Source organism: Ambystoma mexicanum, chromosome 3p, assembly GCF_040938575.1.
Source record: "Ambystoma mexicanum isolate Mex_15411 chromosome 3p, UKY_AmexF1_1, whole genome shotgun sequence".
In the NCBI taxonomy this organism is placed as follows: Eukaryota; Metazoa; Chordata; class Amphibia; order Caudata; family Ambystomatidae; genus Ambystoma; species Ambystoma mexicanum.
Window position 1 is genome coordinate 248,882,569 of NC_090925.1, and position 14,545 is coordinate 248,897,113.

The following is a 14,545-nucleotide window of genomic DNA, read 5'->3' on the forward strand; positions in this document are numbered from 1 at the left end:
TGCGCTCCACTCTGTGTTTGCGGATGATTGGATTTGTGCTGGAGTCTGTATTTGCTTCTTGGCAGACTCTTGATTCTACATCATGGTCTTTAGGTCTCCTGGGAGTGGGCCCTTTGTTTTGCCTGCATTCTTTGCCATTTTTTGCAACAGGGATTCTAGTTTCCCCTCTAGTCCCGTTTCAGTATGTCTTCCTTTGTTGCCTTCTTTCCTCCTTGCTTGCGGCACCACTATTATTCTGAGCTTTCAGTGCTTGTTTTTCCCCTCAGACCGTATGGGGCCATGCCCTATTGCATTTAGGAGTTGCCGATTTAGTCCACCTGGTGTTATTGACAGGGGGGTGTTACTTCCAGCTCACCGGGTGGTTCATGTCCTTTTGGTTTATTTTCCTTTGCGGGCGGTTGGACCTGCTTAGTTTCCCGTGGTTTAGGCTGTATATTGCGATAATAGGGTAGAGTACGTGGTTTCCTGTGTTTTACTGTGGTATTCCTAGTTATCGGCTGATGCCCAATTTCAGTGGTAGTCTGTTTTGTTTGGTCCCCAACCACATCCTTTGCCTGTGAGGCACGTACCATTTGCTGGTTGGAGTTGAAGGGATAATGACTTCCTATATATGCTTTTTGTTCGGGTGAGCTCTCTGCTTGTGTTGTCGGGGTTTCTCTTCGCTGTCTGTTTTAAGCACCTGCGTATGCCGCCGACATTTGCTCTTCTTTATTGCAGCGGCCTCCTTGCTGTGCCACTACAGCGTATTCCCCTCCTTCTCGTGGTCAGCCTCATTCGTTCCTATGCTGCAGTTAACTCGCCGTTATGCCATTGAGATTACAGTCCCTTTCCCCACCCTGTGCCCCTCACCCTGTGTGCCCAGTTGTTTCAATCGGATCCACGCTATTACGGTCCTTCGCGCTCTCTTTTCAGCATACAGCTGCTCCGCGGCTGCGAGTACATCCAGCCCACGCCCATGTAGTCTGGGGGCCGCACGACATGCCACTCTTCTCTCCGCAGGCTTGCCACATTCATATCGTCCCCCAGCTCAATGTGCATGCGGTTGCTGGATTTCCGTGATCACTGAGCTCTTTTCGTTTTTTCTGCCATTAGCTCAGTCGTGGAACAGGCAGTTTCTGAGGTTTTCGATGTGTTCCATCCGCCATCTTGGATCAGCAGAGTTTCGATTTTGTTTTATTTGTGTTATTTCGTTCCGAGAGTGTTTTTGAAAGTTATTCTTGGAGGTTATTCTCCTGTCATTCTGACGTCTATTTCTTTGCTGCACTTGTCCGGTAGAGGTATGGAAGGGGGATAGAGGGCCACTGGACAGGCTCGGACGTCAGAGCTCACCAAGGACACATCTTCCTCAGCTAGCCACGCCCCCCCCCTCTCATGGGTTATTTCTCACCCAATCTCACCATTTCCAACAATCACTGAGACGAGGAGGCAACTAAGAACAGTAAAGATTACTCATACAAACATGGGGAATGTAATGGAAAAATACTGTAGAAAGAAATTACGTTGTCCCACTAATAGAGCAAGGCAGTGTCGGGCATTTAATGATCACTCACACCTGACTCCACTGGACTGTTTTTTTAACTATAAAAAGGTGTGGTTTTTCACAAGGAAGAGAAAAATCTGGGGACGCTGTCAGGACCAGAGAAGCCAAGTTGCAGAGAGCAGCAGGAATAAAAGCCTGGAGGAGAATGGTGTGCCGAGACGCTGCCCACTGTTTGTGAGGGGGAGCAGCGTAGCTAGGGAGCCGTGCCTCCAAGGAGCCAGAGTAAGGCAGCCTGTATCCTGCTGGGGGCATTCTGGAAAATGCTCCCCTTGGGACATGTGCAGGTCCCAAGGGGCAGGTGGTGAGGCCCCGATATCAACCCCGTGCATCCAGAGGAGCTGCTTGTCAATGCAACGCTACCCGGTAAGAGAGAGACAAACGGGACCATGCATTTGACTACAGTGGAACGGGAGAAGGACAGTTATAAAGCAGCACAGAGCGGAAAAGTGCGCAAATGACAGAAAGCATAAGAAATAAACAGACAAAGAGAAACAGAAGGAAGAAAAAACTGCTAGCAGCACAGAAGAAAAGAAAAAGTGAAAGAAAAGCATGTGAAGAGTTTAAAGAGGGCAGAACATGTACGATAACGAGAAGTGGAAAGCGTGCACAGTAAAGAGAGGACAGTGTGTTAAGCATGAAGGAAGCACAAGAACGAAACAGACAAGTGCAAGAGTGCGCGGTGAAACAAAAGGATATGAGGTGCACAAGAGGCCCGATAAGAAAGTAAAGGAAAGTGCAATGTGGAACAAAACAAACAGCAAAGGAAAGGTGCAAGTGTGAACGAGCAAGAAGCTAAGGAAAACAAGACAGGGTGCAGGAAGCACCTGAATGGGAAACGTTTAAAAAGAAGAGAAAGGAATAAAGAGAGATTACAGATCAGAGGAGTCACACCTAGGAGGAGCAAAGAACCAGGCAGTTTTTAAAGTCTCCGATTGTGCTCCACAAGTGAAGTGTGTATAAAAGAACTGTGGTAAAAAGGAAATGTACATCCTGACAAGTTGAACTTGTATTTGAAACCAAAAAGGGGCCTAAGCTTGGGGAAGGGAACCCTGAGAGGCCCAACCAAGTTGGAGACTTATTGTTTTGTAGTGTTCAAAGGATTGAAACTTGGGGAAGGGAACCTGAGAGGAATTTCAAAAAGGAACAGTGTTATATTTCTTTTGTGGTGTTTTCGACCTTGAACAAGTTTCAGCTTGGGGAAGGGAACCTCAAGGAATTCAAAGACACTGAAGGCATTTTAGAATATTGCAAGGGCTCTGTGCAGAAGGTCTTAAGAACAGCCCTTTTTGATTGAACTAATTTTTGTGACGTTGACTAAACTACACCTGGTGAGAAGACCACCTGAAACCAACCTTGGTTTCCTATTTTCTGTTGAACCCCTATTTTCCTTTTTTTAAGACTTTCGATCACATTTTTATATAAAGAGTGAAGGCAAACATAGGTTTAGACGCAGACAGACTTATTTTGGACTATTAGGCATCAGCAGCCTTTAGAAACATCAGTTAAGGGAACCATCCCTTTAGAGTTAGGGCCAGTCAGGCATTACACCAACCCAGGAACCTTAGTAAATAAAGGTTTTGCAACAAACACTTTTGAGTCTGTGGGCCTCATTACACGGTAGGAGGTAACCATGCTGCTATTGGCAGCATGGCTACTCCCTTACCGCATACCGGGTCTGGGTAGGCGGTATGGGGATTTACCGGGTCATTCCGACCCTGGAGGACCCGGTAAATCCCCATTCCAAATACCATTCCCTATTCCCATTTGAGCCCCCATAGGGCTCAATGGGAATGGGGAAGGAGCTAATAACGATACCGTTATTAGCTCTGAAGTCCCTCAGCGGCTCCCGTCCTTAACGTCTGGTCAGACCAGACATTAAGGACGGGACCCCCCCCCCCCCCTGAGGGACCTCGTAGTAGGGCGCTAAGGGATTACCGGCACCGGTGACCTTATCAGTGCCGGTAATCCCTTAGCGCCTACCGTGTAATGAGGCCCTGTGTCTCTCTTGATACCATGCCTGACTCACAGAGCCCACGAGAGCTGGTCTGTCCATTGGGTTGTCAAGGGTCACTTCCGAAGGCTCACATACAAAGCTACAGTAGCCTGCGAAAGCAGCAGCTTTCCTGTGCAAGTGCATGAGATTATATGGGATTTCCTGACCGGAGAAGGCACAAAGAAGGCCAAACAACATTATCGTCAAAGAACAAGCGATAAATCTCGTCGCACAGCCATTTTAGGGCACTAGTCACGTTTAGTAGCCATACACAGTAAACACGAATGTGCACATTAAAAATATTGCAGGAATTGTAAAAATGTATCTGCTGCCAGCAGCTTGTCACATATAAAAGTAACTAAAAATCCCAAGTGTAAGAGATTGGAGTGATACAAAAGTATCCCCACTGCACTGCATTGTAAGATGCTGTGTGCACTATTAAAAATATACCAAAAAAGGTTAAAAGACAAAAAGGAAACAGTTTCACAATGACAAAATGGCCAAAAGGCCAGTGGAGTGCAGCTGAAGGCTTCATTTCCATGTAAAAAGTCAGGACAGGTTTAAAAACAAAAGCAAAAAGTGTGGGGTCCATAGAATATTGAGGGAACGTTGCCTGAAGAGAATTCTTTCCTAACTCCCATGTTCTTGGATGTAATGGACATTGAATAATGGTAAATGTTAACTATGAGGGAGGTATGTGATGGCTCAGAAGAAGGACACAGACTCTTTGAGGGCATTTTAAGTAAGGTTTTATTGAATAAAAGTCAGAAAGGCTTAGCTATGCCTACCTAAAGAATAACTAAGTAGTCTTTTCCTCAATGTCCAAAAATAATCGCAGTGTCAGAGTTTTTCAGTGTGGAGCCCCTGCAGTCTGTCCACTGTCTCTACTGTGACGTGCTGCAGGACTGGTGAAACCCCTTACTGCTTTGCGGCGTGTCGGAGAGTGTTTTCGGTGTTCCAGGGGGCCAGGTGATTTTCATTAGCAACCTTGATAGACGGTACCCGGAGACCAAAACCAGTCTTGAAAGCTAGACCGCAGAGGGAGTGACAATCCAGCAGCAATACTGCAGCAGACATTGCTTCACGTGAGGCGATTGCTGACTTCTTGCTATTACTGGGCTAGACCACCATATGACATTGAGTGTGTGGGTGGCAGTTGCAGGATGAGGAGAGCTCCCCAGCAGGCAATCTCCTTAGTCTCCCTAGTCCTGAAATGATCTTGCATCCACGGTCCAGGCTGTACAACTTGAACAGTAAAATGATTGTTAAGTACCGTAGGAATGATGAAGGGAAAAATAAAATAGATCTTCTCAGAGGTGAGGGGACTAATACTGGGGAAAGGGGGCAACTACCAATTTCGGTCCTATGGCAATTGTGCCCGTGACTCAAGTTCCAGTCCAGGGCCTCATTACTAATTTTTCTGCGCAATACCAACCCAAAACATATAAACAAGTGCTGAAACGGGATCTAGTCTCCAGTGAGCATGCTGCGGAAAGGACTATGCCAAGAGAAGAAATCATTTGCAAAGTCTCAAGTCCTGTGTCAACCAACACTGAACAGCAAACTGGTACGCTGCAACCAATTGAGAATGAGTGCCTTGAAAAAGAACTAGTTGCTTCAGCCTCCGTGGATAGTTTGAGCTGGTCTCCAGGGCTATTCGATACACAGGTCACACCTATTTATCATGATTTGACCAATAGTGACTATGACACTGGACTGGACGACTTGGAGATGGGCGAGCTCTCCTCACTACCTTTTGAAGGAGAGGATGGATGGGAAAAAGAACATGAGATCGCCAGTTTAAGTTCTCTAGCAGCAGTAAACATGGTCCTACAGTCTTTTCTATGTCTATATGACACAGTGGCTTTTGAGGTCAGGGCAAATACAGCTACTTTGGGAAAGCTACTGGCTCGGTTAACGACAGAGCAAAGGTCTGTACAAGATACAAAAAGAGCAAGAAATTATTTTGACAGACAAGGAAGCAGTAGGGGGTCACACCTCCTACAAACCTTTAACTGCCCGTGATCATAATGGACTCTGGGGAAACATACAGCTATGAAGAAATAAAGCCTAAGGACCCTATTTCATCCAACGCAAGAAATATTGATTTACTCGGGGTCGGGGGGGGGGGGGGGGGGGTGGTCTCAGAAATCGAAAGGGTCCATCTAGACAAACCAACAGAGGATCAAGAAAATGTCTGCGTAAAATGTTACAAGCAAAGAAATCTAATAATTTGCCGGAACTAAACGGTTCCACGTCATTTCATCGCCGGATGTTTTTTCGCCGGCTTTTTTTTACTGCATGTTAATTTTTTTATGGGCATTCCCCTCTAACACCCCCATCCCATTTTTTTTTTATATATATATCCCCGAACCCCCACACACAATATATTTTTCCACACCCCCCCCAAAAAAATGTGATGAGTTTTTTTCTGCAAAAAAAAAAACTTTTTTTTTTAATACAATCGCAGTAAAAAAACCTGCGAAAAAACATGCCGCAATGAAAGGAGGTTGTACCAAATAAACAATCAAAAAAACATGCAGAGGTCAATTGACAATGTCAAGAAACCTCACCCAAGGTCTCAGACTGATACATCTGTAGTATTATCTTGTACTACTTCGAGGGGCACCCCTGGGAAACTTGTTCACTTTGAGAAGGTGATTTGGGAACCAGCAATGAATGATCCAGTGAGGTGTTGTCATGGATTAATGGTCATATTAATAGTCATATTAAGACAAGTTGGCTCAGACCTGGTGAATTTAAGCAAGAGACTACAAGTGTGAGGAGAGTATTAAACACATGTTCATTTCTAATACAGGAGCCGTTTTCAAAGAACAGGCATCGACACATGCTCTACAGAGCAGGAGCTCCATTGACCACCCACTAAAGCATAGTCAGCAAAGAGTAAGTGCATAATCTGTCTCTAAACAAATGCGATGAACACAGTTTGATCATTTCCTCTTTCTAACCACAGGATAGCAGCTTTTTGTCTTCAACGGCTAAGTTTCGCACCTGGCACATCAGATAAGAGGCCAAAGGCAGGAAACACCATACCAAAATAGAAGTACTCGGGTGCACATAAGCCAACCACAAGTGACAGCTTCCTATTGTAGATCAGCTCGGAGCAGAGTCAAGAGATGCTTCTGCACTGATAAGCAGCTTTGGCCAGGATGATAAGCGGTTAAAGTGTCCAAAGCTATTGTCGCACTTAAACCGCTTCAGAAAATGCATCCGATATAAAATGGCAGTTGAAGTAGGCCACGAAAAAACACTGCGCCTTGCCTGTTCGTCAAGCGGAAGACCATTCATTCGAATGGAAATCAAGGATAAATAGCAGCACGTCACTTGAATTTTCACATAAATGCCACATATAAACGGTGCAACCCCAAGAACATAAGCAGATTCAGACTCTAGCCATTCTTTCCAGGCCAAGGAAATGACGCACGTAGTATATGTAAACTAAGTCACGCATGTTAATATAAAAAGCACAACAGGCTAAAGGAGAACTTGGCAGCAGCAAACAGAGAGCAAACCAGATCCTAGGGGTGGGAAGAGCCTTCGATCGCAGGTCAGAGCAGCAGGTCCCAGAGGTCACTTTGCATGCAGAACAGCAAGGCCTGGAAATCGTGAGTAAGTATGTTGGTTGAACTTTTTTGCATATATGAGACTGAAGGTGTGCTTTATTATGTCACTCCACTCCTGATCATACCATAGCATAGCTTAGACAACATAACACAAACCCCATGATTGCTCAATGCTGGTATCTTAAAATGATGAATTGTACTTTACCTCTGTTAAAACACGAATCATGTTTTTAGCTTATGCAATAATGCTCTTTATATACATGACATATGTTATGTTTTTATTGCTCTTATAATAGGTTTAAGGATGATCAAAGCTGGTAGAGAACATAAGTGATAATAAATATAATGACTTGCTACCTTCAAGTGTCAGCTTCATATTTTTGAGCAATGCTTCATAATAAGGTCTCTGAGTCAAAACAAACTACACAATATTTTCTGGCTGTTTTTTGTCAAGTATGACAAGGGGTGCAGAACTTGGGGAACTGTCAAAGCACTAGGCTGAACTCCTGAGGCACCTCTGGTCATAACTCAAGACTTGTGATTCTGTGCCCACTCCATACAGCCCTACCTAGGGGCCGAGGGGGGACGGGCAGGGTATCACGCCCTAAGGGGCAATCAAGTCAGATGAGGCAACGTCTTAAAGAGGACCACAGTATTACTAATATTTAAATAACCTCATGTCCCAGTCACAGGAGAAGGACACGGCAGAAATCTTTTTCTAAAAAGCTTTAAAAAAAAAAGTTAGAGTGCGTACAGGAGATGGAGCACAATGAAATCAATATTCCCATCCATTGCAGAATGGCTGTATATGATTGGCCGAGAGCTGCGCAGTGTCATGGAGTGAACACACATTTCACAGTGGCAGTTGCGCAACTTGGTGGCCTACCAGCAGAATCACTCTTTACTTACTTAAAGACCCTAGGTAACAGGACAAATAATGTATATGCAACTCTCCTAGTGAGAGGAGACTTAAACACCATTCAGTATCGCCCATACCAGTATCTTGAAGTGGCTCTTACACATACAAATCATGTCAACTGGTTTGGAGGTAATCTAGTTTACCCACAAACAGGTGCAAGGCATGGCCCACTAGCTACACCCAATCTGTCACTAGAATTCTTAGCTTGGTTTCATCCAAACCGTGGAGGTCCGTTTTTGCAGGCTGACTACCAATTGTTAGCCACCCACTTTGACACAGTGCGAAGAATTGCACTGCAATATGCAGCTCAGCAGGGTATAGGGCCTGTGCAGCAACCTCAAGGACAGATGGATGCAGGTGGGGTACAACTACAGATATTGAGAATAATATTGGGATCCTGTCCATCTAAGAATGAAGACATTCCCAAGTGGTATTCAGAAACATTAGGACAATTGCAAGCTGCTTATCTACAAGTAACTCCCCAGCAGAGACACAGGGCCCTAGCTAGGTTTCTTCCATCTGGCTGCACATCGCCTCTAGCGAGCTGTGACAGCTGGATCTCAATCTACAGCTGGCTTTATTTACAGCTGATAGGCACGCCATCCATCACATCACTAGCACCGATACTAGCCGACATCATGGGAACACAAGGCGTGGCCGCAGCCATGAATCTAGGCCTGTCTATAGCATTTAACAATTATCAAATGGTTAAAAGCATAATCCTACCCTTATTAAAAGGAGAGCCTGCAAGGTTAGAAGTCCATAGAAAATTGGCTCAATTAAATGAGCAAGAAAAAAGGGAGCAATTTGGAGACAAGGTGACATCCACCTATCAATCATTGGGCAGGGATCACTTGGGAAGACCAGCAGACACATAAAAAGGGTAACAAGGATCTTAAGCCAGATATGGACACACACGATGAAGAGAGGTCCTCGAAAGGACAGGGCTCATTCCAGGGTAAAAAGGGCAATAAGCCACAGAGGCGGCAATTGTCACCCATAGAGGAAGAAAAATCTCCAGAGCATGGGTATAAAAATTAGAAATCTGCCGGAGATCGGCAGAGCCTGCATTGGCAAGGTAACCACAGGGGACGGTCCTGGGGTAAAACCGGGGGCCAGTCCCATTTTAGACCTACTGACTATGATTTTAGAGACAGGAAACACATGAAAAGTCCCCAGAATTACAGCACTGATGAGACTTCGTCTCCCTCCCAGCAGGCACGAACACCAGATCGTTCTAAGGCTGAGGGGAAGGAAGTGACGGTCGAAAAGAAACACACGGCAGCACTACAGGTTTCACAGAATGCAGAGTCCACGAACTCATTGCATCGTCCAAGACTAAGCAACACACGGATTGGATTGAGGTCCTATTAGACTCTGGGTCTGACATTTCCATATTTGAATGCAGCCACAAGGCACTATTGGAGCACACAAGGGCACACAGGAATGAACAGATCACTACTCCCACTGGGCAGAGATTGGCTCACAATGAAGTGTATTTTGTAACAATTCAGCTAGAAGGCGAACACCCCAAAAAAGATTGAAGCACTAGTTTGGGCACAGGTACACATTCAATATAAAGGGCTGCTAGAATTTCAAGACTGGCCACCTTTGTATGTAAGGCAAGCACCAAGGGGTGAAAAAGTGGTAATGCCTGCCTTTTCAAAAGAGGCGAGTGGGGAATTAATGCAAAAATATGCAAGAAAATGGTCAGCGCTGGCAGCAGTGCAGCTGTTTAAAAATCATGTAGGGCACGATAAAGAATGTCCATCACATGTGATTCCAGTGCTGAGACCACCCCTGCCACAAAGGCAGTATCCAGTTAAACCACAGGCAGTTGCCCACATGCAAACCATAGTAGACTAGCTAATAGACCAGGGAGTAATCATAAAGCAAGCTAGCCCACATAACAGTCCGGTGCTCCCAGTTTTAAAACCTGATGGTACCTACTGTTTTATTGTAGATTTTAGAATGTTGAATGCACATTGTAAGACAGAGGCCGTCCAGAACCAACATATTCTGGATTGCTAGCCAACTTACACAGATGCAAATATAAAACAAACCTTCATCTAGGCAATGGGTATTTCACATAACCTTTAAGCATAGAAAGCCAGAAATACAATGCATTCACGTTTAAGGGAACTCATTTCCAGTTCACTAGAATAATGCAGGGATATAGAAATTCACCTAGCACATTCTCAAGCAGAATACAGAGCTTGCTTGCAGACATTCCTAATTGTTGGCAGTATGTAGGTGATATTCACATCACCCATGAGAATATCAGTGAACACTTGCAAGAAGTAGACAAGTCATTCACATGCTGGCTGCAAAAGGATACCTGATTAATTTAAAAAACATCAAGAATAGCTCATCGTGAGGTTACCTTTCGGGGATTCACTCTTTCAGATGAGGGCAGAGGGTTGTCAGCAGATTTTCTTGAGAATTGTGCCAATATAAGTCTGCCCACTACGCTTAGGCAGTTACAGGCCATTCTAGGGCTGTTACATTTTGGCAGATCGTATGTTTCTAATTTTGCTGAGCTAGTGAAACCATTGTATGCTTTGATAAAACCAATTTTCAAGGCAGCTCACTGGCTGCCAGAACACACTCGTATTCTGCACCAGGTATATTCATTAATGACTCTCACTGGTCCTTTGCAGGACAGGAATACAGATAAAGATTTAGAGATAAACCTTGTGGTGGGAGACAATGCTTTCACATAGACATTGTGCAATCTAGGGGAAACTAAACTAATTGCATATAAGTCACATGTATATTCCATACCCGAGTTAAAATTTACAACCAAGGAGAAAATCCTGGCTTCAGTTCAGATGATTATTCAGAAAGAGAACCCTCTGGCAGTGAATAGAACCATACACATAAACACACCTTTAGCTCAACTTGAAGCTGCCACAAAAACTAGTGTGCCAAATGCAAAGGCATTACACACTAGATGGATTCAATGGTCAGCATCTCAACATGCTCCAGATGTAAAGTACCATTATAAGGCAGAATTGCAAAGACTGAGTGGATTGAGTTGGACAATGGACACAGAGCCGGACACCTCAAGGCCTGATATACCATGGTTTGATTTTTTTCCAGGTAATTTACTCAGATGGGTCAGCTATTCCAGCAGTGGGGACACGGTCCAAGTACGCTGCCGCTTGCGCAGCAGTCGTAGGATGCTTCACACATGAAGAATTTATACATACGGATATTGCAACCAAGCATCTGGGAGACATGTCTGCCCAGACTGCTGAATTGCATGGGTTACTACTTGCATTGCACCAAGCAGATTCAGGGAAGCCCACTCTAGTAGTCTCAGATTCAGATTACATTGTCAGGGCTTATAACACTGACTTGCATTGGTGGATGCCAAATGACTTCAAAGACATTAGGCATAAAACTATTGCTTCCAGGCATCTCTGGAAGCAGGTTTGGGATCTTAAACAGACTTGCCCTTTACTATGGGTAATGCACACAAAAGCACATACCAAAGAGCACATTCATAGCACTGGGAATGCATTGGCAGATAAATATGCCAAAGCGCACACAGTGAGAAAAACAATAGCAGCCACAACTCACTCAGCGACTGCAATGGATGAGGAAATAAAAGAGGCTTGTTTAGGTATTGTACCTAGGCCAAAAGGTTTCCCCAGTAATGATATGTATGACATTGAAAATAACAGAGCAATAGTAACCATCCCTATGAATAAAGGGTATCCTATTAAAAGATTAATACCAAATAGAGCAGACAGGGAAAAGCTGATTGCAGCCATACACGCTGGACTTGCATCTACCCATTTTGGGGGGAGTGCAACTGCACAGCTGCTCTTTGATCGCTTCTGGTGGCCAGGGCTTCGACAGCAGGTGAAAAAATATATTGCAAACTGTGACACATGTTTACAGACAACTGTGGACCACAGTAAAAGACCTAAGGGTGTTCCTTTGAGAAAGGCAGCCTTGCCCTTTGAGATCCAATATATGGAGCATATAGGCCCACTACCAGCAGTAAACAAGTATAAGTATATTCTAGTGATTCCTCAAAAGAAAGCAGACTGCAAATCAGTCATACAGGCATTTAGGACTGTAGTAGCCATGACAGAAACCGAAATGTTCCATGCTGATAATGGTCAAGCTTTTTCGGGGCGGGCCCTGAAGAAGGCATTAGAGGCAGGGGGAACAGAGATGCACTTCTCGTATCCGTTCTCGCCGAAATCGAACAGGATTGTGGAGAGGGCAAACCAGTCATGAAAAAATGGCCTGGACTAAAAGCATTGTGTCATTGGGTGGGGGGGCTGGCTAGACCATGTACCATTAGTGATCAGGAGTGTGAATAATTTACCACACCAGTCTCTCTTTGTGCAACAGTAAGACCCCATTTGAACTCTTGTTTGGTGGAAAGATGTATATGCCTGACCTGCATGCTCTTCCCAGCAACAAGCAACTGCTGGCAACAACGCTGCTGAGGTAATCCCTCCAGGTGGAAGCTGCTGAGGCCAGTCCTGAGAACACTCTCAAAGCAGGAAATTGGGTCCTGGAAAATATCCATGACAACTCCATTTGACCCGTTTTACAGATCAGCAGTGCAAGTACTCAAGAGTGAAAGGTTCCAGAACTGCCTACCCGCAATACCACCCAAGAGAGGTACTAGGCAAGTTTCTGTGGACCACCTAAAACCTGTGCCAGATGGTTTCCGCGATGTTTCCACGGAACCTCCCTCTTCAAAGTGAGGAGCCCATGGAAGATGAAGAAATGGTGATCCGGCAAATGATAATAATAAGTGTGCAAGATGGGGAAGAATATGCCAATCTTGATTACACGTCCACAATTCAGGAAATAATTATTTTGGACAGACTTCCTAAAATGGTGTTATTAATTACTGGCAGTGTATTTCCTCCTGTGGGTCAGCCTCATTTTATTCTTCATCTCACTGACTTCTGGGCATTTTCTGAGCAAAGTTTCCACTCCACCTGTAAGCAAAGAAGTTGTTCTAAAGCCTTTAAGTTCTTCACACGTTAGAAAAGAGAGCTCCCAGAGCCAAGAACTCCCGTCTCAATACAGATGTTTCCTCTAACTATGGGTCACATGTGGATGCCATCATTCAAGACCTATAATGGCCCAGCAACAAAGTTACAAGTCCACACCTTTTCTGTGACCGATGAATCCAGACTGTTTGCACCCATTAATCCAGTGTCTAGAACATACAGAACTGTTAAGAACTAGGCTTCAGACATTTGCACAAAATGCATCATTTGATGTGTTTGATGATGTGGAGGACCTCCATGAAGTGGGGGCCCAATGTGGGTTATGTGCGATATTACAATGCCTTTGTACTTGTCAAATATGAGCCAATTCTGTGGCCTAAATACACATTCTGGGAACATTGTGCAGTGCCTTTCCAAGCTGATAGTCCTGAATTCAAAGCACAGTTCCCATATATTTCACTGAGACCATATCAAGCAGGGGATTACATGTTTGAAAACCAGTACAAACTCCCTCCTGACCCACATGATGCACAACATATCTATGTTGCAGATTCAGTCATCTTTGACATAGAATACTTTGCAAACATGACTGAACAAACATGACAGGGAACTGTCCCTCTATGTCTACTTGGGGTCAACAGATATGGCAAATTAAAGGGGTTAACATGTTAGATATGGCTTGTAGGTTCCCACATTTAATGTATTACTTAAATTATATGTAGTTCCAGACCACTTGCAGCAATAGGAACCTGAGTTTCTACCCTGAATGGGAAAAAACAGAAGGCGAGTTCTGGAGTGCGTCCTAGAGAGAAGCAAAAGAACGCAAAGGCACCAAGCATATTACTTATGCATCAGGGGGACCCGTGTTATTGGCGGTTCAAGCAAATGAATGCAATAAAATAAAAGCAGGACTCGGTGTGGCTCATATAGTGCTTTGAACTCCCATAACACCTCCCCGAGGAGGTATATCAAGAGGTAAGGCCGAAGCCTTCACCGACGGAACAGTCCTTTCATGAACTCCTTCAACAGGAGGTGAGACCACAGCGACAACCACCCTGGAGTTCTGGTGTAGCGGGAGATAGCTGCCAGATGAATTTTGATGGAGTCCGCCGGGATATCGTAGCCTCCGAACTCTAGTGCTGCAGGAGTCAGGCCTGCAGGTTCAGCGATCCTGGGTATTGATGCAGGATTACGCCTCCTTCCCTGGCAAGAAGATCCACGTCCCTCGGCAGCTTGACTGGAGGGGACGCAGACATGTCCAGAAGGTCTGGGAACCATATCTGTCTCGTCCACGCCGGTGCGATGAGGATCATCCTGCACCGGGACCGTCTGAGTTGACTGATGAGTTGCAGAAGCAACAGCAACAGTGGGAATGTATAGAGGAACAGGCCGTCCTAGGGGGAAGGAGAATGTATCCCCCCAAGCTCCCGGCTGGGGAAACCTGCTGGCGAACCTCCAGCACTTGGGGTTCGCTGCCGTCGCGAACAGTTCGATCTGGGGATTGGCCTATCGTCGGAATAG